Genomic DNA, 26,544 nt, shown 5'->3' on the forward strand with positions numbered 1-26,544 from the left:
TAGCTGGTTATTGAGCAGCTGCTCTGTGCCCAGTGTTTCTAAGTAAGCTTTCTTTTTTTGGCCGTGCTGAGTGGCATGTGGAATATTAGTTTCCTGACTGGGGATCGAACCCACATCCTCTGAAGAGGAAGCACAGAGGCCTAACCACTGGACTACCTCATTGGAAGAGACCCTGATGCTGGGAAAGATTGAGGGCAGAAGGAGAAGGGAGCGATAGAGGATGAGATGGTTGGATGGCATTACTGACTCGGTGGACATGAGTTTTGAGCAAACTGCTGGAAGATAGTGAAGGACAGAAAGTCTGGTGTGCTGCAGTCCATGGGGTTGAAAAGAGTCAAACACAACTGAGTGACTGAACAACAACTCTGTGCCGGGCACCGTGTAGATTTTATTATTATTCAGGGATGGTGAGGCCAACAGATAAGGAGACAGTTGCCATTGAGAAGTTAGTTCTGTTATCCACACTTGCCAAAGGTAGGAAGTGTGTCATGCAGGACCATGGGGGAAAGCACCAAAGTCAGTCAGGAAGCAGAGAGAGCAAGGGGGAAAAGTGGTCAAGAACCTTCATTGTGATTTCCATAGTAAAGGAAAGGAAATGCAGTGTAAATGGGCTTAGGATTTGTTACTTTGAGTAACTTCATTATCTCTGGCCAGTACAGGATATCCTGAGTTGTCTGGTCCCTGGCTCGATCAGGGCAGGGCAGTATTATCCCAGAGTAAGTACATGAGCTCTGTGAGTGCCCAATAAAGGAGCTGGTTGGGGATATTGGCTCCAATTAAGTAGTTTACTTATAAAAGGTACACTCAAAGGCAAGTCATTTCTTGTCTCTCGAAATCAGCTAATCCTGGGATGAGCCGTCTTCCGAGGGTCAGTAAGGCCCCAGATGTCAAAACATCAGAATACAGTAAAGAATGTTTAATGCAGCGATGCTCTGAGGAGTGCATGGTACACAAAACAGACCTGATCCTTGTCCCCATGGAGTTTTCCATCCATCCAGCAAGGAAGAAGACGTCAGATTACCAATCATCATAAAATCCATTGAGAGATGAAATAGGGAAAGAGCAGGCTTCTGTGGGATTTTTCATAAGTAAATATCACCGATGACCTGAAAGAACTCTCTGCACAGACACCAGGCATGGGGAAAGATGCATCACTTCTCATTATTGATGTTGGTCAGAACTGGCCAGCTAATCCATGATGATTAGCACATGTTGGAAGTGAGAAGAAAACAAAAAGACGTGTGCAGGGCAAAGGCAGGAAATAAGGGAAAGGCAGAGAAGAAAAGACTCCAAGGTTTAGAGTTTTCCTTGAACTTAACACATCCCAGTCTTTATGGCTTATCTGAAGATAGACCATCTGTTCCATCACTGTCAGCAGCATATTATCGAATATTGTCAGAACTCTTTGAACTCCTGGGAGAGACGTCCTGTGGAATAGCCACCTCTTCCAATCCGTGCGTCATCTGGCCGCTGCAGCTCCCCCTGGCCTTCCAACTGCACTCACCTTCCAATCCCAGACCATTTGGAACCAACCTGGAAATCATTATCTTGTCAAGTTACATTGTCACATCAGCAAGTGGTCAGCTATGACCCTAGAGATAAGATCCGAGATTGGCTTCTCCTCTAGCTGAGGTCCCTATGCTAACCAAGTGGTTGTTATGCGCCCTTCCAATGGTCAGAACTGAATTCTCCTCATTTCTGTGATGGAGTTGGGACCAAAAGCACTGGAAGAGAACCATTTCAGAGCATGGCATTGAAAGAGGGGTGATTCAGGGCAATGTTAATTCTTGGAAGAAGAGGAGAGTCAATGAATACAAAGGGATGAAGCCATCTTGGAAGGCATCATCTAGAAGCAGAAATGTATCGACTGTGTTTCCTTCTATCCTCGGACTTTGGACACCACAAAGTGATAATCAAGCCCAATTAATTATTGGTCATGTCATTAAAAAAGATGAATAATGAAATGAATAGTGAATGAATAGTGAAAATTTTAACTTAATTGAAATCAGTGTTTATATGACTTGCCAAAGTTTTAAAAATGTATGTGACAGGCTGAAAATGTTAGCACAAAAAGAGTTTCAAGCACATCAGATGCAAAAATATTGAAAACCATTCGTCTAATTTAATTGTCAAGTTGTGCCAAAAATGCTAGCATGATATCTTTGAAGAGTAATTGGTACAAAGAATATCCTCAAAGAGAAATATTTCCACACGTCTGGCTCTTATCTTGCCCTCGTTAAAATTTTTTTCCCTCCCCATTGGCAGAATGAGTGCATGCTCCTTCTTTGCCCTTTCCACACCAACTCCTTCTGCAAATTTTTCAGCCACTGAACTTTAACATGTTATCGGAGTGAGTGCAGATTCTTTCTTCAGATTTGGCCCAAGATAATCACGGAGGGATTTTTAATCCTTTGTTGCTGCCAACTGTGGCCCTCTCATATATTTGTTTAATCAGATAGGTTGAAAAGTTGCTGCCTGCTAGGCTCCTTGGAGACAAGGGTACCTGCTCACTCAAGTGTGATGAATTCTGGAGTTCCAGTGGCATTTCCTTGAAGTGGGTCCAGAGGCAACTTTTAGCTCCTCTCCTTCAATCATATTACCCCGAACTTCCTGGAATGGTCCCAGAGAGAGATGGATGAAAGGTGAGAAGAATGGAGAACCCATTCCATTCTCATCATCTAAAAGGAAGAAGATAAAAAGAAGCTGTGGTCCTTGGCTGAGGGGGTGATGAGAGCCCACCCACAGTGTCCCTGGGACACTAGCTTTCTGTTTGGCTTACCTGGGCCACAGGTGACATGACAGCTTCCTGTGATCTTCCGCACCACCTGCCTTCACAGTGATTGTATTTGCCATGGACCACCCTCTAGACACATGATGAAGCCCCCTTCCTCTGCTCCACATCTGCTTTTACTATATCACATCTTCCAACGTGATAGCATTTTATCTTGTTCACTGTCTGTCACTTCAGTAGAATTTAATCTCCTGGAGGGACCTTCATCTTGTTCACTAGGTACCTGACACATAGTAGATACTCAGTCAAAAAGTCGTTGAAATGATGGAGATTTAAGTATTTCACAAGATTGTTGACATAGTAACATCTCTATTAAAAGGAATAGCGAGGAAATGGGCATAATTCTGCTATCCTAATAGTCTGGTTAGACATATAGATCGCATGCATTTAGAAGATAATCTACATAGATACTTTTGAGGGCTCACAGGATGCCGAAGGGCTTGATCTCACCTCGATCATTTTGAGATCTCGGTGTCAGGGATGGGGAAGTCAGCCAGCACTATGCTCTGGCGAGTGTGCTGGATGGCATGTGCCCAGGCTACTGGACAAAGCTTGGTGACTTGTGAGCTTTACCAGTCTTGCCCTTCAGCCAGCCTGCTGAAAAGGTTCTGGCTATTCCAGCTGAGTTACCTCCCCCAACCTCACCCTTGCCAAGGCCGTTCCTACAAAAGCAGGTCTTTGGCTTCTCTGATGCAGAATCTGGGGAATGACACGTGTGTGTGTGTCCAGGGGAATAGTTAGAGCTGGAGAGGGGCACACCTTGAGGAAAGAAGAAGAATTATGTTGGAGGAGCTTTGGGGGACAAGGGGTGGGAGGAACTGGGGAAGCTGCAGGACACAGATGAAGAGAATCACCGTGTTCTGCTGGACTGGGGTAGTGATTTGGGCCCTTGACCAACATCATTCTGGTCACAAGGTGGGATTTCACCTCCCTTCCTCCTGAAGTCAGACTTGAGCTGCTATCTTGCTCTGGCTAATGAATTCGGAATGGAGGTTATGTGTGTCACCTCTGTGCAGAAGCGTTTAGCACCATATGTAGTTCACCTTGCTTTCTCCTTGCCACTCTGATCATGGGGGCTTTTGCTGCGATGGATCCCAAGTAACAGGGAGACAAGTAGAACCCCCTGCTGAGCCTTATAGACATGGAGCATGAACCCAGTATAAATTGTGTTGTGTAAACACCACTGAAATTTCAGTTTGTTACTGCAGCACAACTTGGCATATCCCAACTTAACTTGTGACCAAGCCCTTCACAGTGGTAAGGTTAAAACAGTTAACAAAAAAAGTTTAATTTTAAAGGAGTGTATTTTTATTCACTCAGTCATTCAACAAATGTTTATTGAGCACCTACTCTGTGCCAGATACTGGATGAAGCACTAAGGATTCAGCAATGAAAAAAGCAGAAATCCCTTGCCCTCAGGTCAGGGAGACAGAGGATATGAAAGACAAATATGTGAAAGACAAATATGTGAAATACTTGCTGATAATAAGTGCATCTACTTCCTATTGTTAAGAAGAAGAATAGAGTCAGAAAAGAAGAGGTAATGGAAGACATGGGACAGTTGCACTTTTAAATGGGGATGCTTGGAAGGGCTGGGTGAGAATATCGTATGTCATATTTGAGACCTGGAGGAGGTGACAGAATGAGCCTTGCTTATACTGGGGGGAAGAACATTTCTGATAGTGGGAAAAGTACATGCAAAGGCCCTGAGGTAGGAATGTGTCTCGTGTGCTCATGACATTTGACATGAGTATGGTAAGCACTGGGGAATGTCAGGAAACAAGGCCAGACCATTGTAGGGCCTCATAAGCCACAGTAAGGATGTTCACTTCTGTGAGTGAGAAGGAAAGTCACTGAAAGGTTTTGGGCAGGTGTTTGTCATAACCTATCTTCATTTTCATGGAACTTCTCTGGCCAACTTGAGAACAGACAGAATGTGGACAAGGGCAGGGAGGCTGTTTAAAAAATAAAAAAAAGAGTTGCTGAGGATTTGAGCCAAGGTGGTAACAGTGGAGATGACAGGAAGTGGTTGGCTTTGGGATGGGTTTTGAAGGCAGAAATAGCAGTATTTGCTGAAGCATTGGATGTGGGGTGTGAAAGAGAGAAGTCAAAGAAGACTCCAAGGTTTTGGCCTGTACAGCTGGAGGAGCAGCGTCAGCCTCATGTGGAATAGGGACAGTTAGAGAAGGGAATGAATTAATAATGATCAGGGGCTCGGTTTGGGAGATGTTCATTTGAGATACCTACTAACTGTGGGTTGCTGCATGATTCTCTTCTCATTTCTTTGCCACTCTGAGCTTAGACCTCATGGTTTCCAGCTTTATAAGAATTGCCAAGTCAAACCAGGACAATGGTTTACCTAGTGCTGACCCAAACTATGGGCCTCTTGTGCCCACGGGTGATCCATCACCATTCAGGGGGCAGCCTTCTGGGATATACCAAGAAGACATGAGCTTTCTCTGTCAATAAGAGCTCTCTGTTATGAAATGTACTTGGCTAGTGGGGCCCGTACACTTGTAATGAGCTGAATATAAATTCGACTGAGCTATAAAATAAAATAATAACCATTTTAATATATAGCATCTCCCTGCCAAGGCAGCTGAAGAGAAGGCTATGAGCAATAAAATTAGTCCGGAGAAAGAAATGAAAAACCACTGAAAACAGCCACCTTCTAAAAGGAAACAGATTAGAAGGGTCCAAAGAGGGGAACCATCACCAGGAGTGAAACTCACCAGATAGCGATAAAACAGTTGTGAGGGAAAAGGCAAGAAGGAGAGTTTCCAGGCTGCTGTCTCTTGCTCCCCTAATCACCAGAGTGACCTCATCTATCCCCTGGCTTCATCTTCTATCCATGGTTGATGACTCTGAAGCCTGAAGCAGGGTATCAGACCCCTGTTTCTATCCCCACTGGGAAATCATCTTCCCAGTGTCTTCTCACTGTCTTTCCAGATCTGGTCCTTCTCCTGAAGGACCTTGAAATCATCATCACCTCTTCCTTCTTTCTCACCTCCTCCACCTAATACGTTTGCCCTCCCACTGTCCATTTCTGAACACTCAGTCCATCATCTCCCAGCTGGACCACAGCAGCCTCCAAGCTGCTCATCCTGCTTCCACCCTAGTGTCTATACATTCATCAGGATCGGGCTTTAAACTGAAAATCCTTAAAACCTTCCACTGAGATCTCATTGCATTTGGATAATATCCAAAAGACTTACCAGAGCTTCTAAGTTCTGTATAATGAGAGACTGACTTTCCCACCTCTCCAACCATACTTTACGCCACTCTTCCCTTTGCTTCATGAATCTTCTGTCTGTTCCTCAAACACATCAAGGACTTTCTGGCCTCAAGGCCTTTGCACCAGTCCATCCCACTGCCTGGAGTGCTCTCTCCCAGATCTGCCCATGGAGTTCAGGCAATGTTCCCCTGACCACCGTGACCCCTATTATCACTGATTACGCTTTATCATATAACTCCAGCTAGTTGTTTTCATGGCATTTATAGCTATATGAAAGGATCTTATATATATATTATATATATATTTGCCTGCCTTCTCCACTCATATGCAAGTGCTATGGGAAGAATGCCTTATTTCATTTTCCTCTGGATTTCCAGCACCTATAATGTAGTCTTGTGTGTGTGTGTGTGTGTGTGTGTGTGTATGAAAAGCATAATATCAACAATCTTTGAGTAATTATTTTGCACTGGGTATGATACATGCATGGTACTTGTCCACTTTATTCCCTGCACACTGAACAATACCTGGTGCCCAGTAGGTGCTCAGAAATATTTTTTTCATGATGTATCAATGAATGAATTCTTCATGTAACCCGTTTTGCAGATGAGAAATTACATGTTTGCCCGAAGGCCCACATTTGGTAAGTGGTGAAGCCAGGATTTGAATCCACACAGTCAGAGTAGAGCAGATGTCCTTGACAAACATTAGGAAGTTCAGAAAAGGAATAACATAGAATGAATGTTAAGTCTACTTCAATCCAGAGTCAGAAAACTCAGTAGCCAGGAAATTTTCCCCCAGGTTTAGAGATCTCCGCCTCTGCCCAGATGTAACAATTTCGTTTGAGGCACATAAAGAGGAAGAAGTTTGAAATTTGAGAGAAGTGTAGCTTGGGATTTGAAGCTTGACAGCCAAAGTCTTTTGACTGGCCCTGATTTCAGCTGCTATTGAATGTGCCTGTGAACAGAGTATTTACATCCCTCTCAGTGCAGCCCGCAGTTTAGAGTCTGAAATCAAATGATTATTTTTTAAAGTATTTTATTTTAAAAGCCTTTGAGTGACAAATGATTTAGCAAGTTTTCAACACCATGCTTCATGTGGTTTCGGTTGCCAGAGGGTGACTTACGGCCAAGCCTGGGCGCTCAAACCCGAGTGAGCTTACATGGACCTCAGCAGTCACATCTTTTTTATGACGTTTAATAAAGTCTTGCACTTTTTCTCCTCTGAGTGGTTTATTGTCATCCTGGTGGCAGCATCTCAGCAGGCTGGAAAGGAATACCAGCCTGATAAAACAGAGGAGAGTGGATTCCCTGACCCTGTGCAGAATAAGAAGTGCACGCAGAGGGCAGAGGGTCAATCCGTATACTCTCTCTGTGGCGCAGACTCTTTCCCTGTCTTCCAGGTGGACTTGATATCTGCTGGCCACTAGGTCCTCAGTTTGGAGAGAGGTTAAAATTTTTTTTAAAATACAGCTCCCTGCTTATTATTATGAAATACTCACTTTATTCAATATTCATTTGTCTTTAATGTTATGTGGGCTATTTTACATGTATCATTTACTCATTTCTTAAACAACTATTTTAGTTAGAATTAGATTTGGCTTATAATGACGGAAATTCTAAAGCAGTCACTTCACAATTGTCTTTTTTCTTGCATAAGTCTAGGAGAAGGCGGTTCATGACCAGCCAGGTAAAGGGTGCCATGATGTCATTAGGGACCCTGACCCCTTTAACTCACTGCTCTTCCATTAGCAAACTGTGACCTGCAGCCCACTGCCTGTTCTTGTACATAAAGTTTTATTGGAACACAGCCACGCTCATTCATTTGCATATTGATTTACATATTGTTTTGGCCTGCTTTTGTACTACAACAGAGTTGAGTAGCTGCCACAGAGAATATATCGCCCACAAAGCCGAAAGTACTTACTATCTGACTCTAAAAGAAAAGCATTTTCTGGTCTATGTCCTAGGATAGGACATGGTTTCTGCCTTCTGATGCAGAATGGCTGCTCAAGCTTCAATCATCATGGCTGTATGATGATTGAAGCAACAGGAATATAGCCTCCTTCTCCCTCTATGTACATGTCCTAGACATTGCATATAATTTTCTACCTGCATTGGATCAGTCAGAATTTAAACACATGATCACACATAGCTGCAGGAGAGGCTGGAAAATATAGTCATTATTCTAGTAGACATGTGTCTATCTGAAAGTTAGAGATCCTATGACTAAGAATGGTACACAAAAAGTAGGGGAGACAACTAGCCATGTTGCTGTCCCAAGGATTCTGCAACAGGCATATTATTATTCTTTATTCCAATTGGGGCAGCAGAATCTCAAGCACTTCAGCAACTTTAGAAGGCACACCCATTTCCCAAATGATTAAATGTGAAAAAAGGAACAGTGCTACTTAGAATTAGGTGACTAGGAGATGTCAAGGAAGCATCTCTAATGATTTTTTGATCTTGCCTTTAATAATTTGCCACTGTACTAGAACACTATCACTGAACATCCGAGTCCACATCCCCCCGCCGCTCTCCTTCTTCCCCTAGACTTTGCTCACCTTTCTCCAGGGGATCTTCCCCAATCCAGGGATCGAACCCAGGGCTCCCGCATTGTAGACAGATTCTTTACCAACTGAGCCATGAGGGAAACCCTCCTCCAGCGCAGAGTGGTGCTTTCCTGGTTCCAAATAGTCACAGATCTTCCCTCCTTCAGAACATCAAGAGGAAAGCTACCTTTTAGCTGGAGACGGAGATCCTGTAGGATGAGACCTGTGTCATGTTCATCTTAGGCTCACCCAGCACCTCACACAGGCCTTGGAACAGAATGGATGCCTAGCAAACCATTTCCAAATGGAGCACAATTAGATTGTGAGTTTCTTTGAAGTAAGAACCGTGTCATCCTCCTCCTTTGTCCAACTTCTTTTATGGTCTTGATCATGCTGCAAATATTGTGGGTAACTGTATCAGTCAAAATTAGTTCAGTTCCAAATGGCAGAAACCCAGCTCAAACTGGCTGAAGCTGAAAAGAATATTTATTGGCTAATGTTCGTAAGAAGTCCAGGCAGGGGTGGTTCTGTTTGCAGGCACAGCTGGATCTCAGATCTCCCTGCCTCTGTCTCTTTCTCTCTCTGTGTGTGTGTGTATCTTTATCTCCATCTCTCTCTCTCCTACCACTGTTGCATTTACCTCTCTTCTCTCATCATGTTGACCTCGTTTCCTTTCTCTACAAAAGGCTTAGGGAAAGGTGGCAACGCCTCCATGGCCCATGGTTTTTGTTTTGTTTTGTTTTGTTTTGTTTTGTTGCTGAGGATCCCTGAAGAAAAGGGTGGGTCTCCCTCCCTGCTCACCTTCGGTACTCACAAGATTATATCAAAGACTCAGGTGGAGCACATGCCACCCTTGAACCAATCACTGTGACTGGGGTTTAAATAGTCTGATTGGTCAGGTCCCAGTCAGGAGCCCTTTTGGACTGAAGGAGTGAGTCAGCCCCTGCCATTCACACTGAGGAGGAGAGGGTCTGGAAGCCAGATACACACAAGCAATCTTTTGAACTCTGTTTTGCCCCTTTTACAGACATGGCCCTCAAAGTAAAAAAATGTCGAATCTAAGGATGCAAACTCATCAGTCCATTAGCAAAATTCTCTCTGAGAAGCAGAATTCAGATGGCCATTCAGCAAGCAAGGGTCCACCCCACTTAGTGCTAAGAAGTGGTTATTATTTCTTTTTGGACACTGGTGAAGGTTGTTATTATTTCTTTTTGGATGCTGGTGAAGGTTTTAGCAGCTCAGCCTTCCAAACAAACCTCATCACCATCTTCTTCACATGTGTGCATTCTCGCTGGTATCTGGGACTGACATTCAGGCCTTTTACTTGTACATCAGTTACTGTTTATTTGGGATTCATATGTTTCTTTGACCTTCCGTGCAAGGTTGATGGATGGGTTTTTAAGCATCTTTAAATGAATTACAATATATGCCAAACTTATATTTTTGTAATATTTCTGCCAAACTGGACTGCAGTGGATGGCTTATTTCCACATTCCTTTGGAATGTGCATGTTCATAAAATTTTACGCCTGTCAGTTGGTAATTTGCCAACATTCATTTGCTATCACATCACGATCGTTTTTTAAAACACAACAAAAAAATTTAAACACAGGTATTAGCATGGACAGAAATGTCATCCAATAGCATGTCATTTTGAATGTCTTGGCTGGGGAAAGATGAACTCCATAAAAGAAGGTACAGCTGGAAAGAAATGGGGGGAAAAGGATGTGAGGGTGACTGGACTGGGCGAGCTTGGTGTTCTCTGGTGTTGCACAAATTCTCAGGTCACCAACCTGGGAGACTGCTTTCTCTGCAGGCAGTGTGTGCAAAACACTTGGACTTTTCTCATATGATATCCCTAGATTCAGTTAAGCTATACATAGTTACTTTGTTATTGAGACTCTTGATTTCAAGTGACATATACCCAGCTTAAAATGGCTTAATTGAAAAGAAGGGGGAGAGGGAGGATTTTTTTAGTTTAAGTAACTAGAAGGTCCAAAGATCTATCAACTTCACTTATAGCTGGATCCAGAAGCTCATATGATGCCATCAAGATACTGTCTCTCTCCATCTCTTGGCTCTTGTCTCCTCTGGTTTGGATTCTATCTTAGACTGGCTTTCACATTCAGGAGATAAGATGGCTGTTGTCAGCCCCAGGTTGACATCCTAAATCCCCATAAAGAGAACAATCACTTTTCTAACAGTTTCAGAAAAAGTTCAGGGCAGACTCTTACTGAACTGTGCCCTTTTATTGCTGAAAAATATGCCATTGCCAAGAGGATGCTGCATTGTGATAGACCATGTATGGCCACACCCTCCTTAGGGTGAGAATGGAGTAGAGGTGGTTTTCCAAAGGGAATTTGGGCAGAAGAGGGTGGATACTGTGCAGGAAAAAAAACCAAAAAGTGTCCCACAATGCTTACTTTTCTGAAAGGTACAGGGGGCGAAGTAGATACACAGACTACCACACCTACTCCCCCTCAAAAGTAAGAGCTGAGGATTTAGGGATGAGAATTCTAGAAGGATTCTCACAAATTGTGAAGACCGGTGATGTTCAGGAATATATTCCACCTAATGCCGGTAAATTCCTTTGGTTGAGATGAAGCTGGAGAACACAGAGTTCTATTTGCTGAGTTCTCCCTCATACCTGCTTCTAACCCACATAAACACACCCAGTCTCTGAGGATCTTCAGTGCACTCCCAAGAACTATATATGAAAACCTGTGAGCTTATACACACCCATAGTGAACATATTGAAAAATGAAAAACCGGGGATGTCACAAAATTTTTCCAAGGTGACAGAACTGATTCTAAATCCCCAGAATGTCTGATTTATAGCCCAAGTTTTTCTCTCATTTTTTTTTTTAAGTGAAGAAGCAATAGCTTGGTGGAAGCATGCCAACATCATCTAAACCTGGCTGAACCGATGAAATCCTATTTGCCTCTAGCCGTTGATCCAGTTATAAGACTTTGCACCCCCAGCCATGACGGGTAAATGTCAAGACTGGAGTGCCCTTCCTCACTTGATGCCCCAGGTCTTGCTGGGAGACAAGGTTCAGTGTACTCAGAAAAGGGGTATGAGGATCTTGACAGGCCAATAGTCTGCCACAACAGTGGTGTTCTGATCATTTGGTTCCTCCTTGATCAGATTTCTAACCTAGGTTCATAAGACTTTTGATCAAGTGATAGATTTCTTATATCTCATGATTTTGTGGGTCAGGGGTTCTATCAGGGCTTCACTGGGCAGTTCAGCTCTGTGGACTGAGGTCACACTCAGTGATATTCACTTGGTGGCCAGGCTGAGCTGGAGAGTCTCAGAAGGCTTCAGTCACGTGCCTGGTGCCTTGGTGGGCATGGCTGTGGACCCGGCTCAGCAGGGTCCTCTCCTCTGTGTACTCTCGGAGCCTTTTCTGCGGACTCTGCATCTGGGTAGTCATCCCTGACATGGCAGTTTAGTCTCCGTGAGACCAGTGCAGAAGCTACTAGTTCTTTTCCTTTTTTTAAAAAAAAAAAATATCTTATTGAATATACTTGATTTACAGTGTTGTGTTGAATTCTTCTGTACAGCAAAGTGACACAATTATACATATATGCATTCTTTTTCATATTGTTTTTCCATTGTGGTTTGTCACAGAATGTTGAATATATTAGTTCTCTGTGCTATACAGTATGACCTTGTTGTTTATCCATCCTATATATAATAGCTTGCTTCTACTAATCCCAAACTCCCATTCCTTCCCTTCCCTACTACCTCCTCCCTCTTGGCAACCACAAGTCTCTGTATCTGTGAGTCTATTTTTATTTCTTAGATATGTTGATTTATATCATATTTTAGATTCATATATAAGCAATATCATATGGTATCCATCTTTCTCTTTCTATCTTGCTTTGCTTAGTATGATAATCTCTAGGTCCATTCATGTTGCTGTAGATGCTTTATTTCATTCTTTTTTATGGCTGAGTAATATTCCATTGTGTGTGTGTACACACACATATGTACCATATATTTTTCCATGCATCTGTCGATGGACATTAGGGTTGTTTCTGTGTCTTGGCTGTTGTAAATAGTGTTGCTATGAACATAGAAGTACATGTATCTTTTCAAATTACAGTTTTGCCTGAGTATATGTCCAGTAGTAAGATTGATAGATTATATGGCAACTCTATTTTAGATTTTTTAGACAACTCCATACCCTTTTCCATAAGTGACTGTACCAATTTACATTTCCACCAACAGTGTAAGAGGATTCCCTTTTGTCTGTAATCTCACTAGCATTTGTTATTTGTAGACTTTTTAGTGATGGCCATTCTGATGTGTGTGAGGTGGTACCTCATTGTAGTTTTAATTTGCATTTCTTTAATAATTAGTGATGTTGCAGAAGCTTGTGGTTCTTGTGGAAGCTGGGACATACATAGCATTACTTCCACCATACTTCATGGGTCAAAACAGTCATGGGCCAGAGCAGAGTCAATGGATAGAAAAATAGAGTCTGCTTTTTATGGCCATCTTCAATCTACAAAGTAATACAGATCCAGTCCCCTTAGAACAAAGACTGTTGCAATCTACAGAAATGTCTGTGTAGTCAAAGGAAGGGTCTCCCAACTGCAGGTTTGGATTGACTTAGTCAAAGCAGTCCCCTTGCCCATGCAGGAGCTCCCAGGAGGGTACAATAATGTGCATTTCTGCATCAGAGGACCCCTAGAACAGAGATACGCAGACTTCATGGCATACGCTTCTCTTGGAATCCCATGAAAACGCAGGACTGACAGTCTTCAAATCTGACCATCTCCCAGGGGAGGCTTGATGCTGATGTGCTACTTCAAGGGCCACACTTAGAGAGTACAGCCCTGGAGGCATGGTGTTCAGCTCTGTTTATCAGCTGGGCCTGTTTTACAAAAGGTATCTCAAGTTGAGTTTCAATGAGTACAAAAAAAGCAGAGGCGCTCTGGGTAAAAGACGCGGCACAAGGGGACCTGGAATCTGGCTAATTGCCACCCTTCAAAGAGTCCCAAAAAACCCTCTGAGAAGGACTTAGGGATTCCAGAATCTAGAATGAAAAATGCAGACCTAGAAGTAAGCTAGAGATGGAGCCAGTCCAGAAATAGCAGCCACTTTTTAGAAAGACACTGCTGGCCCCAGTAACAGTAATAAATCTGATATGTCTATAGAATGGTAAGGTTTGCCAAGCCAGCCTTTAACCTACATTATCTTCTTGGTCTTCTAGGAGCCTTTCAAGGGCAGTATTATTATCATTCCCACTTCACTGACATGTGAGGCGGTAGGAGGATGGGGCACTGGCTCAGGGTCAGACAGCTAAGTGTGGACCTGGAGGAGTCTAATTCTCATCTCTCTCCAGCCCTACACAGGCAGAGAGCGGGCTAAGCAGATGGGCAGGACTTCAGATGCAACTGACTGGCCCCAATCCCAGCCAGTGTTAGGAAAAGTCTGGGAGAAGAAGGCAGATGGGGAAGCTGATGTTAGCATTGGAAAGACTGGGGGACTAAGGACAGATGGGCTGGGGGTTTGAATCCCAGCCTCTGTGCTCATTGGCTATGTCATCTGGGGTCTACCCAGCTCTGCTGTAATGTAGGATCAAGCAGTACCCACTTCATAGGGTTGCTGTGATGATACATACAAAACACGCAGCACAGAGCCCAGCTTGTAGGAGGTTCTTGGTAAGTAGGAGCTGTGGCACCCTTTAAGTCACCTGATTCCAGGTAGACCTTTGATTCTAAGTGAGAGTGGCCAGCATCCCTCTGCCTGCACATCCGCCAGCTGAGGCTGGACTCTCCTGGGCTGGGACAACAGTTGAAAGGACTCCAGCATCACAAGATCTCTTTAAGCTCTCAGCAACCCAGTGGTTCTTAACTTTTCGCAGTTTTGCTCCCCAGCGTATATTTGGTAATATCTTCAGGCATTGTTCGGAGAAGGCAACGGCACCCCACTCCAGTACTCTTGCCTGGAAAATCCCATGGATGGAGGAGCCTGGTAGGCTGCAGTCCATGGAGTCGCTAAGAGTCGGACACGACTGAGCGACTTCACTTTCACTTTTCACTTTCATGCATTGGAGAAGGAAATGGCAACCCACTCCAGTGTTCTTGCCTGGAGAATCCCAGGGACAGAGGAGCCTGGTGGGCTGCCGTCTATGGGGTCGCACAGAGTCGGACACGACTGAAGCGACTTAGCAGCAGCAGCAGGCATTGTTGATTGTCACAACTCAGGGGGAAGTGCATTCAGCATCTCTGGCTGAGGCCAGAGATGTTACTAAACAGCACACAGAGCAGCTCCCACCACAGTGACGGGGCCCCAGATGTCAATAGCCCTGAGGCTGAGAAACCCTGCTTCAGTCTGACAACTTTTTGAGCAGGAACTCTATCTCTGGCAGGCCTTATACTAAGACAGGGTTAACTAACTACGTCCTGTGAGCCAAACACTGCCTGTTTTTGTAAGTAAAGTTTTATTGGAACAAAGCCATGCCCTCTCGTTTACATATGAGTTTGTTACCACCATGCTGCCTGGACCAGGAAAAGGAGCTGGGCTGCTGAGGAGCTAAGGAGGGCTGGTCTGGGCATCTCTCTTAGTACTGCGTGATTTGAGAGAGGCGCTTCACTCTAAACCAAAACTTCTTCCCAGCACAGCCACGATAAAGCTCATCACCCCCACCTTGCTCTGGAGGGTGGGCATAGATGATGTCATGTCTGGGTGTCTCCCATGGGCTACTGTGAGATAGGACAGCCATCTGTACCCCGCCACGGGGCGGTACCTTGTTCCCCTAGAAACTGATGATTCAGCGTGAAATATGGCCTTCCCTGGACAGAGCCGAAACAGGCCAAACCAAGGGGTCAGGCCCTTGCTCGAAGGGAAGGATTAAAAAGAAATTAATCTCTCTTGTTCTCTCTTTGTTCGCCATCTCCAATGGAGAGAGGTCAAAGGCAAGGAGGACATTGATGGATTGACAAAAGGCGTTGTCCTCGAGGCCCCTCTGGGAGGAGCTTTGCCTGGATCCATGTTTGCCGCCTGAAAACCTAGCCCACCGTGGTGCTCGGGCCCCATCCATTGGGCCCCCTTTCAGCCAAGTCTCCCAGAGACACACGTGTTGTCTGATACAGCTAATCTGATTTCTAGCATTGATTTATAATAATTTAGTTGCTAAACAAGTAGATATTGAGACCAAAACCAAAGTAATGAGGTAGGACCCCCCCAGGGAGGTGGGAGTTCAGATTGGTAATGTCTGAGGGGCTGTGACTTTGATCCCAGGGCAGTATTATTATCACTCCCACTTTCCTGACATGTGAGTCTGTAGGAGGTCAGAGAATAGGACACTGGCTCAGGTGTGTGTGGGCATTGGGTGTATGCCTGCACTTCTTATCTCTCTAGCACTTTCTTCTTTGGAAGAAGCCATTGCAAGGGGAGGGTTGGAGCTCAGAACTGCACACCGTGGATGCTGCATGAGACAGAACCTCAGAGATTGAGCCATTTCTTTGGAAGAAAGGAAGCTGTGGAAAAATTTTTCAGAAGGCTGAACAACCCAGGAGGGAAAACATCATCTCTGTGGTTCAGGCCTACAGAGAGAGGGATGATCATTGCTGGGCTGGCTCAGCACTCGGGACAAGGGCAAGCAGAGTAAGGAGCCCTGCCCCAGGGAATGGGGCCCAGGTGGGCTGCACGTCACAGTCCATCCAGAGGAGAAGCACTGGCATCAGGCGCTCTTGGCCCCATTTCTGGAGCTCCATTTCTGGAGCTCCATTTCTGGGTACACTTGACATCCATCTCTCCAGACCTTGCTGTAGAACTAAACTGATGAGTTTTGTAGGAGGAAATGATAATGGCCCCACTGCAAACCTTGCTCACTTTTGGCCATTCCCATCTGATCCACCCTTTCTGGAGAAACACAGAACAAGATGGATCAAAAGTTGTGTGTGGAAGCAGCTCTTTACCCATAAATTTATAGCAGCTTCCAAGGATTGAAGGCGGGAGGAGAAGGGGACGACAGGATGAGATGGTTGGATGGCATCACCAACTTGAGGGACACGAGTTTGAGTGAGCTCCGGGTGTTGGTGATAGACAGGGAAGCCTGGCATGCTGCCAGTCCATGGGGTCGCAAAGAGTTGGACGCGACTGAGCGACTGGACTAAACTGAACCATACTTTGGAGATCTAGTGTGGCTCTCAGAGAAGAATTTGGCTGATTATATAATATGAGGCATATGATATATATGATATTTTAATATCTTATGATATTAAAAGTTTGCCCTAAACATGTAAACTCTCAGACAGTAGCATTACAGAGCAGAGCGTATTATTATGTAAAATCTGGGCCAATGGTTACAAACATAGAAATTTCTCGGCAACTGATCAGGATTCTTCTAGAGGAAGAAATATAATCTTTTGATGTACATCATACAGACTTCTGCTGAATTCGGCCTGTTGCATCTCATGGGCTGGCTCCGTTTACTCTGAGACTTGGATCCGTTTTTCAGGAGGAAATGAATTGCTAAAGGGGAAATCAGTGGCTGGAGTATCTTCTGGAAACCGTTTCCTTCGTTTTAAACAACAGATGTTTGCAACTTCAAGATCTTGGTCTTGAGGTACTTGGAGGGACATGTTGAGAACAGGGTTTCCACAAATGATAAGAATATTTGGAATCTCTCTTTTTTCCCACCTGGACTCCTTTATTCAGAGACGTACTCCTGAGATATTTAGCAAGTGCATACTATATGCCAAGCAGTGTACTAAGTGGTAGTGATATAGCAGTGAGCAAAAGCAGATGTTAACCCTGTGTTATGGGCTGTCAGTCAGTTGGCAAAGACAGATGTCAATCAAACGATGCCAGGAATACGTTAAATTACATCTGTGAAGAGGCAAAAAGGCAGAAGGGTGTGGTGCTCTGGAGTCACATGAGGTTGGCTCCCGTTTTTTCATGTCTTTATGTGCTAACACTCTTGCTGTTACTGAGCCTCTCCATTATTTTGCCTATATTAGAGATGAGAAAACAGAGGCACAGAAAGGTCATGTACACAGTGTGACTAGAGCTGGAATTCAGACCCAGGCATTCTGACTCTGGAATCCTGGCCCATAATTCATATACCAGGAGGCTCTGGAGGCCCATGAGAGCTTTTGTGATGAACTGGCAATTGAGTCATGATCTGCAGGGTAGTTTGCAGTCGATTAGGTAAAGAGATGGGGTTCTAGACAGAGGGAATAGTTTGTGCAAAGGCCCTGTGGCTGGAGGCTGTAGCAGAATGCAGAAAGCCAAGAGGTTAGTAGGTCCAAACCATGCAAAGCATTGGTTGCTGTGCTCCTCTCAGTCTTCTTCCAAGTGGTTTTCCTGCCCATGTTGCATGACTTTATGTTAGAAGCAGCCTTTGGAGATCACCTAAACTTTTAGAGAGAGCAAAGCTCACGTCGTAACTACTCTACACAGAAAGAAGTCCCTCCAGAGGTGGCCAGGATAGCAAAGCCTAGAGTCCTTTGCAGGCTGAAAAGTGTTTTAAGAAACCTTTGCCTCCAGCTGACCAAGATGGCAGAACTTCAGCCAGAATGATGGCTGTGTGAGGGATACAAAGACACCAGAGGTGGGCTGAGAGGGTGGGCAGGCTCTGGCCATGCCCCCACAGAATTCTCATCATCTGCCCCTCACTCTCCCTGGTCCTGGCCTTTCTGTGGGGACAGTGGCATCTGCCATTCCAGAACATGTGTCCCTCAGCTTTGCTCACACTGTTCCCTCCACCAGGGGTACCATCTGCCACTTCCCACTCCAAATTCTGCTTGTGGAGTTCTACCTCTCTTCAAAGTGACGCTGAAATGGCAGCTCTGTGAATCCTTCTCCTGACCCTTAGCCAAAGGAAGGCTCTCATTCCTTGCGTGTCAGAATTTTTTATCCACCCCTTGCAGCATGTGTCACATTTTTGTCTTATATTTCTGTCACTCAAGCTCATATCTCATCTCTCCTAAAAGACTGTAAACTCTGGATCTGTGTTTAAGGGGCAGTCTTGGTGTCACATGGTGTACCTCACACAGTGCCAGGCGCAGAGTAGACTTTCAGTAAGTATTTGTTGGGTGTTGTTAATAGGCTTTGCTTCTTGTCCATCACATATTTTAAGTCTTCTTCAACTCTCTCCGTTGTGAATGAAAGAAAAACCAGCTCATAATCCCATAAGCAAATAAGAGAATGTATTGGCCTATGAAACTGGAAGACTGAGATCCTCCCCTCAGGCATGGAGGGAACCAGGGGCTCAGATGATGCGATCAGGACACTGTCTCTTTGCCCTGTGCCTCTACTTTCCTGTTGGTGGTTGGTTACCTCCTTGGGCTCCTCCTAGGAGCAAGATGGCCACCAGATGCGGGTGTGGTGGCATAGAGAAGGTGGTAGTCCAGTAAAACTCTCCGTTCACCTCATTGGGTCTGACTGAGTCATTGTAGGCCAGCGAGTGTGCAAGTGACTGGTTAAGCTGAGTCCTAGACTCTGGGCTGCAGCGGGTGTGGAGCATGTGGGCAGAGTTGGAGGAGGTGGGAATTGGGGCCACTTTGCTGGAGGTCCGGTAACTGGATGTCAGAAGGCAAAAGCCCACGCCCCTTCTACTCCTCCTTGAGGGCAGTGATGGGACCCCATTTGGGCAGGTGGGGGGCTGAACCTCCCTGCTTTTGCAAGGCCAGTGCTGGCACTGTGAGAATAGAGATATGCTGAGGGTGAGGGGAAGGATGATTCAGCCCCTGATTTGAAGTCCTAACACTTCTCCCCAGAGACTTGCAAAGGAAATCCCCCAATTTTTAAGCCTGGATGAAGAGTGAGGAAATGCAGTTATGCGCGTCCCTAAGGCTTCTCCCTTGCTCTTTCTCAGCCAAAATGAAATGTCTGTCTCTAAGGGAGGACTCCCATACTCTGATTCAAAAGGCAGAGTTTCCTCCTGTCCTAGGAATTTCCACAGTCGGGTGTGGTCATTAGCGTGCTGATGAATTCTGGGTGCTGTGAATTTTGGAGTGGGATTTCGGGGGGAAGGCAGTCGAGGTTCTGCAGGTCCCAGGGCACAGTCATGGAATTGTTGAAAAGGCTGCTCCCCGCTGCTGAAACCTTTCTGACCTGTGTCCCCAGTAAATGGGGGTGACTTTAGCAACTCTAGGGGTCTCTACTGATGAGGGCTAAGAAGGGCTGCCGGGAGACTCCCCAGAGCTGTGGACAAAAGCCACTTCTCTGCCTGGCCCACCAGTTCCTGAGGGCTGGGACTATGCCAGCTTTGTGCACTGTCATTGGCTGGGGCTTGATCTCACTTCATGATCATAATGATCTTTGAAGAACCCGAGACTCACCAAGTTTAACAATTTTGCCTCGGATCACCCAGACTACAGCAAGTTGACCCCAATTACCTGACTTTAGAACCTGTGTTTGTAACCACTTAGCCGGGCAGCCTAATCTGTTTCTGAGGTGTCTGTGATCCTCCCCTCAAATGGTAGCCCCTCTGGTACCCATTTCTCTCTCTGAAAGACACTCTGGCTTTTGCACAGGGCTGATTCCCCACACAGGTCCTGCCTGGGACTCAGCTTGGCTCGCAGGCCTGTTGCCCTTCTTCATTTAAAGCTCAGATGTGTTCAAGCTGGGGCTGTTCGGGTTTCTCCACCAGTTGAGACAATGAAAATGCATTTCTGGCATGGTTTGAATTAAACGAGAATTTCCCGTTTTTCATAAACATTTACAGTAGTTGTGGATGCAGAGTTGAAAGGTTTAGGGTTTTGGTGTTTAATTAGAAACAAATGCACTTTATGGTCCTGTTAGCAAGGACGGCAGTTCTCAGATTATTAGGATTATTACTATTATTTGTGCCTGCATTTTTTTTTTTTTTTTCAAGGCGCCCAGGGCCAATTTCTCCACGGCGGCTAGGTGTGGGGGTAGGAAATGGGGTCTGCACAATCACTGCTGAAGTCTCTGTCTGGGAGTTAGGGCTCTGGGCAGGTTTCAAGCCCCACCTCACAGGCAACCCAAGGCGCCCTGCCTTCCGCTCAAGGGTGGATGAGCTGAAGGCTTAGCGAATAGAGCCGCTGCAGCCTGTCTGTGGGCTTGGGCAGAAAGAGGTTTGCCAGTCTTGAGAACCCAGGTGCTCTAAGTGAGGCTAGCCATGCCCTTGGCTGAGTCCTCACTCTCCATTTAAAACAAGGGCAACCGGTAGCATGGGGCCCAGAGGTGGAAACTCAGCTTCCTGGGAAGCAGCGGGGGGGGGGGGGCGGGGGGAGGGTGCTCATGCCCGTGCAATATGCAAGTGGCTTTGTTTTGAGTCCAAGGCGTCCCCGCAGGAAGAGAAAGAGCCCAACACAGCAGCCTGAAGCCCTTCATACCCTGAGCGAGGATGTCCTCCATTTAGCATCTCCTGAGAACAGGCAGTTTCTTTCCTGTCACAGTCCCCAAGGAGCCGGCTACAGCCTGGCTGTTAATCCTTCGGGGCCCTCTCCGCATCTCTTTCTTGAAAATCTTAATAGAAGGATGGAAAATACCTGAAAGTCCCTTCTACCTAAGAATATCATGAGCTTCCTTTAAGCATTGTCTTCGTTTTTGTTAATATTTTATATTTTTGGCTGCTTTGCGTCTTCCTTGCAGCATGCGGGCTTCTCTCTAGTTGTGGCACAGGTTCAGTAGTTGTGGCCTGTCGGCCCAGCATGTGGGTTCTTAGTTGCCTAACCAGGGATCGAACCGAGTCCCCCATGTTGGAAGGTGGATTCTTAACTGCTGGACCACCAGGGAAGTCCCAAGCATTGTCTTTGAATATCTGATGACAGAGAGGCTGTCTAGGTTGTCATTTATATGAGCAATTAAAGAGGTCCTAGAAGTTTACAGCCAGAAGGGCCCTTGAGAGCATTTCAACCTCTCACTCCCATTTTACACACGAAACAGCTGAGGCTCAGGGAAGGGAGGGAGCTCAGGCATATAATCACAGCGAGGAGCGGGTTGCCGGCAGGGTCTGAGTCCCGTGTGTCCCAGAACTGCATTACGTATCAGTGTACCAAGAATCAGGCGTTTTTAGGCTTATTTCCTCTCAGATGCATCGAGACACTTTATGGAAGACATTCAGTCTTCCCTTTACAAGCCTAGGCAGGATTACATTATTTCCCCCACAGAACATTTATATAAAAGTACTCTTCCATGCTTCATTGTAGAGAAACTCTAAAAATTTTAGTAAAGTTTAAAGAAGAAATCGAAAGTCACCCCATATTTCAATCTCCTTCAGGCAATTCCATCCCCATTAGTATGTCTTGATCTCCAACCCTCTTTCTGTAACGTAGAAGATTAGACTTTAAATGATGCAGAGGTTTGACTCTAAAGTTTGAGTCTCAGCACTGTTACTTTCTAGCTGTGACCTGGGGCTGGTTAGTTAACCCCACACAGCCTTCGTGTCCTCATGGGGCTATTATGAGGATGAAACAAGATTATTAATGTAGGGCATTCAGCACAGTGCTCAGTGCATTTTAATAAGTGGTTGTTACCATCATAAGAAAAACAGAAAAATCTGGAAGGCCCACAATCATAACAACAGAAAATTATTAAGTTACAAAAGCCAAACAAAATGATGCTAAAGTAGAAGAATGATTACGAATTATTCAACCACTCAAGAAAAGAATTTGTTCAGTTGTTGGTTTTAGTTCCTAAATCTATTTGAACAATTTTTTAAAAAATGTTTTTAAGGAAGCAATTATTAGAAAGCAACATAAAATGAGTCCCTGTATCCCCTACCTGGAGAAATACTCCATTCATGTGTTTTTAAACCCACAGAAATGAAATGAATGTTGGTATGGAATTGTAGGACACAGATACCAAAGGGACATTTCCAGGGGTTCCTTTGTTTTCTCTATTTTTTTTTTTTCAAATTTGCAGGGTAGGGTTAGTTACACCAGGCAGTTTTAATGTTTTAATAGAACAAAGGCATATAATGAACTTTTTCACATAAAGTACATTTTTTCCATGATTTACTCACTGTACCTTGTTTATGAAGCTTGTAAATATAGCAGATTAAATGGGTCCCTTTCTCTAGTGTGCAAAAGCTCAGACCTCTCAAAGCCAGAGGAGGAGAGGAAGGGGGAGGAGGAGAGGGAGGAGGAGGAAGGAGAGAGCAATAAACGGATGGGGAGCGGGCGGGCGCAACATGAAAATGAAAATAATGTACGGCTGTGGAAAAATGGAGAGTGATTTTCCGGAGTAGAAGGTGCAAGCCTTGCTCCCTGCCCCCACCCCCACCCCCACGCCTGCCAAGGTCAATTTACATGCAGACTTGCTGGAGCAGAGAGGAAACTTCTCACTAAGACTGTGGAAATTGTCCCACAAATCAGACCTCACCTTCCAGGCGGTGGAGACTGGGCCCTGAGCCCTCGGAAGCCTCCTCTCTGTGTTTTGAGAGGCCAGGTTGCTCGGAGTCGAGGACAGGAACCTCACTCTTGGAGCTACAAGGGACTGTGGGCATGTTGGGTAGGCTTGAGTTACCAAGTAGGTTGGGGTATAAAGATAGTGACCTCACCAACAGATGAAAAAGGAAAAGAAAGAAAAGGAAAGGAGGACAAAGAAGGCTACCTGAAGCAAACACAGCAACTTCTTGATCATTGTTGAATCTGAATTATGGGCGAATGGAGGCTGTGATTTTATATGTCAACTTGCCTGAGCCACAGTGTGCAGGTATTTTCAACATCATTTCAGATGTTTCTGTGAGGATATTTTTTGGGGGTGGGGTAGGATTAACATTTAAATTAATAGAGTTTGAGTAAAGCAGAATACCCTCCATAATGTGGGTTGGTTTCACCAAATCAGTTGAAGGCCTTAACAGAACACAGACGACTCCACTAAGCAAGAAGGAATTCTGTCAACAGATGGCCTTTGGACCCATCTTCAACTTTCCCCTGGATCTCTAGCCTGCTGGCCTCTCCTAAGTTACTTTAAACTCACCAAGCCTCCACAATTGCACGAGCCGATTCCTTAAAGTCAATTTCTCGCTCTCACTCTTCCTCTCTCACACACACCCCAGTCCTGTTCTGTTCCTCGAAAGAACTCTGTCTAATACGGAGGTTTACGGTATTATTTTCTTAAACAGCGTATGTTTGAAAATTTGGATATCAGGCAGACCTATGACTGAATCCCACCTGTATCTCTTACTGGCTGTGTGACTTGGGCAAATCATTGATCTTCCTAGACTGTCTCCCCACCTACTACAAGGAGAACAATTCATAGAATCTATTGGTACTTCATAGAATTTGGAGAGCATTACATGAGATAGTGAATGTAGCCTAATTCACATATTTATTTATAAATTGATTCAACAAATATTTACTGTCTACCATCCCTGGTGTTGGAGTTATGATGATGAATACAAAGATATGAGACCACTGCCCTCCAGCAGCTTAGATTTCAATGGAGGAGATGGAACTAAATGAGATCATCAAACTGCTGAACGTACAATCACAAACTGGGGCAAAGGTTTTGAAGTAAAGGACCATGATTCTGTGAGAGATCTGCACAAAGACATATGACCCATAACAGAGGTTTCAGGGAGAGGGTGCTCAAGGCAGGGATGCTCGAGCTGAGGGGGAACAGGTGGTGCAAAGGCCCTGAAGAGAGAGGGAAGGAGGCAAGTATTACTGCAGGAAGGCCTGAGGGACAGAGCAGGAACGTGAGATGAGAGAAGCTCTCAGAGGCCAGAGGTGCGTGGGCACCAGGCTGGGCCAGGCTAGAAGCAGTGTTGAAGAGAATACAAAGAGTAGGGTTCAGACCATCATGGCCAGTAAGGAGTCATAAAGAGGTTTTCTAGCAACAAAATGTGTGCGTATGCATGAAGGAGAGAGAGAGATAGGGAAGGAGGGAGGAAGGAACATCTTGCCTTTAGGAAAGACGGGCTGAGATTTATTGGGTTGGTAAAGCTGCAGAGGGTATCCCGTGGTGGCTGCAGTTCTCTGGGCTACAAGCTGCAAGAGTGGTAGTGGTGGGAGCAGCTGCACTTTGACCTTTGTCACTCCTGCCACTGAAAATGAAACTCACCAAGAAGCTTTAGTTGCCTTAGCACCTGCAGAGGGCAGGGCCATGTCCATTAAGCCTGTGTTTGGAAAGGTATGTCTTTTGCAAGCAGCCAGCTGCCCAGAAAGGATTGCCAGCCAGAAGCAGTCTAGGCCACAGGGTCTCCATCTTGTGTCACTTGTTTCCTTTCAGACCTTGGCCCCACCCGTCTCCTCTTTGAGCCTCAGTTTCCCCATCTGGAAAGGAGTAATACCTGGTCTAACAGCCTTGCAGAGCAGCTGTGAGTTTTGTGATATCAGAGCTCATGAATGTGGAACGACTTTGAAAAGTTACAAAAGCACTGGGGGGAGAAGAAAAAAAAAAGGTAAGGCAGTGTTTGCTCCGCATCTGGTTTCCATATTGTCTCAGGCATTTTGCTTTGGGAGAGCAGCCTCGCCTCGGAGACGACTGCTTAGTTCCAGGTTTAGGCCTCAGGGTCCCCAGTGGTGAGAAGAATGTTTAATGAGAATAGCCAGGGCACAGCACCCTACCCTTCACAAAGTCCTCCTGTGCAGGAGACCCTGTGTAATCCTCACGCAATGCTACAGGAACAAAGGACAGGCAGTCTTATTCCGTTTCATAGACGAAGAGTTCAAATGCTGGAGGTGATGGGGGCTCTGAGTAAGCGGTGACTCCAGCTCCTGTCTCATGCAGCCAAATCAGCTCCCGGTTGTACATCCCCTCTGCTTTTCTGTAATAAATAAGTATGGATTATAGAGTTTTAAACCCAAGGTTACTTCAGAGATCAATGGTTGGATTTCGCCTTTTTTTTTTTTTTACCTGCGTGCATGGTATCTGAAACATCTGATTTTATTGCCAAGGTTTAAGAATTTGGTGTTTCCCATAAAAATCTAGATTCTTAGTTTCTCTTGAAAAATGTGCATTCTGACCGCTAAGAATCTCCGTGTCTGAAAAACAACAGAGGCTGGAATGGAGAGCTGGCCACCCCCTCTCCCCTCTCCCTCTCTGGGAGCTGGCGCAGGAACAGCTCCCAGTTTGCTGTGGTCCCTTCCACGCTCACCAGGGGACTGTTACCCATTTGGTGCCCAGGCAGACACCATACATTTGTGACGCCTATTCTGAACCACCCTCCTGTTTTAGAAATGGGAAAACTCTGTTCGGAGTGATCTGTCAAAGGACACACAGCTTTGGGATGCTGAGATGGGAGCAGAGAGAGAATGTGGCCACCTCCACTCTCAGCTCAGCCCCCACAGCACACCAGCAGCCTTGCTGACACACGTCTGCCGCACCCACGGGAGAGGCCTCGGCACGGCCATTTCTTTTCTGCTCTTATTTTTCCTGCTCAGAAGAGAGGGCTCACGTGAGAGCAAGTGTGGCAGAAGAGCAAGGGGCAAATTAGGAGTCAGTGTCGAGACACATTTAGGGAGAAAAGTCCACTGTCATTTTTGCCAAGAACCCAAATCAATCAACTATATTTAACCCTTTTATCTCTGGCAACAATTGACAAAGCAATCAATTGGTGGAGTATTTCCAAAATGATTTATTACCATCAAGGTAATCTGAAAGGAGCGAAATAGCTGAAGCGCCAGGAGAAGAGCGTCGGTGTGCTCTGTAGGTGCTTCCCCGCATGGCACGTTTAGGGAGGACCACGTCTCACCCAAAGGCGTTCACATCAGCTGATGACCACCAGTGCCTGGGCCGCCGTGCATTCAGGCATGTACATCCTAAATCCTTCTGCTTTATATTCAGAGGCGGCCTCCTGCTGCCTGTGAAATTGGACTGGAGCTACGTCTGGCCCCTGTTGCAGGCCTCTCAGATCCCCACCAGGCATCCCTGACCGCAGCCAGGCCTCACAGTCTGAAGGAGGTGCCCTGGCCTGGCTCATGGCATCCTCCACTCCAGAAAGTTCTAGATGCAAACCCAGGAGCACTGGCTGCTATTCTCAGCTCTGTTCCATGTAACCCAGCTCTGCTGTGTGATCTTAGGTCTTCA

At 45.5% G+C, this 26,544-nt stretch overlaps 1 protein-coding gene and 1 long non-coding RNA gene across 7 annotated transcripts in view; one reads left to right on the plus strand and one right to left on the minus strand.

The window, feature by feature from the left end:
* Positions 1-26,544, plus strand: part of ERC2 (ELKS/RAB6-interacting/CAST family member 2) — a 993,433-nt gene that overhangs the window by 922,015 nt on the left and 44,874 nt on the right. The window lies entirely within an intron of this gene.
* LOC147348368 (uncharacterized) lies at positions 350-8,930 on the minus strand. Of its 2 annotated transcripts, none has more exons than XR_015151506.1 (2): positions 8,587-8,930; positions 350-2,678 (listed from the first exon to the last, which is right to left on the minus strand). It is a non-coding gene; the product is annotated as an uncharacterized LOC147348368 (long non-coding RNA). The 2 variants fall into 2 exon arrangements; XR_015151505.1 differs by lacking the exon at positions 350-2,678 and adding an exon at positions 7,045-7,288 and having other exon boundaries at positions 8,587-8,885.

Source organism: Bos grunniens, chromosome 22, assembly GCF_055505025.1.
Source record: "Bos grunniens cultivar Pamir isolate PY7600 chromosome 22, Bosgru_T2T1.0, whole genome shotgun sequence".
Classification (NCBI taxonomy): Eukaryota; Metazoa; Chordata; class Mammalia; order Artiodactyla; family Bovidae; genus Bos; species Bos grunniens.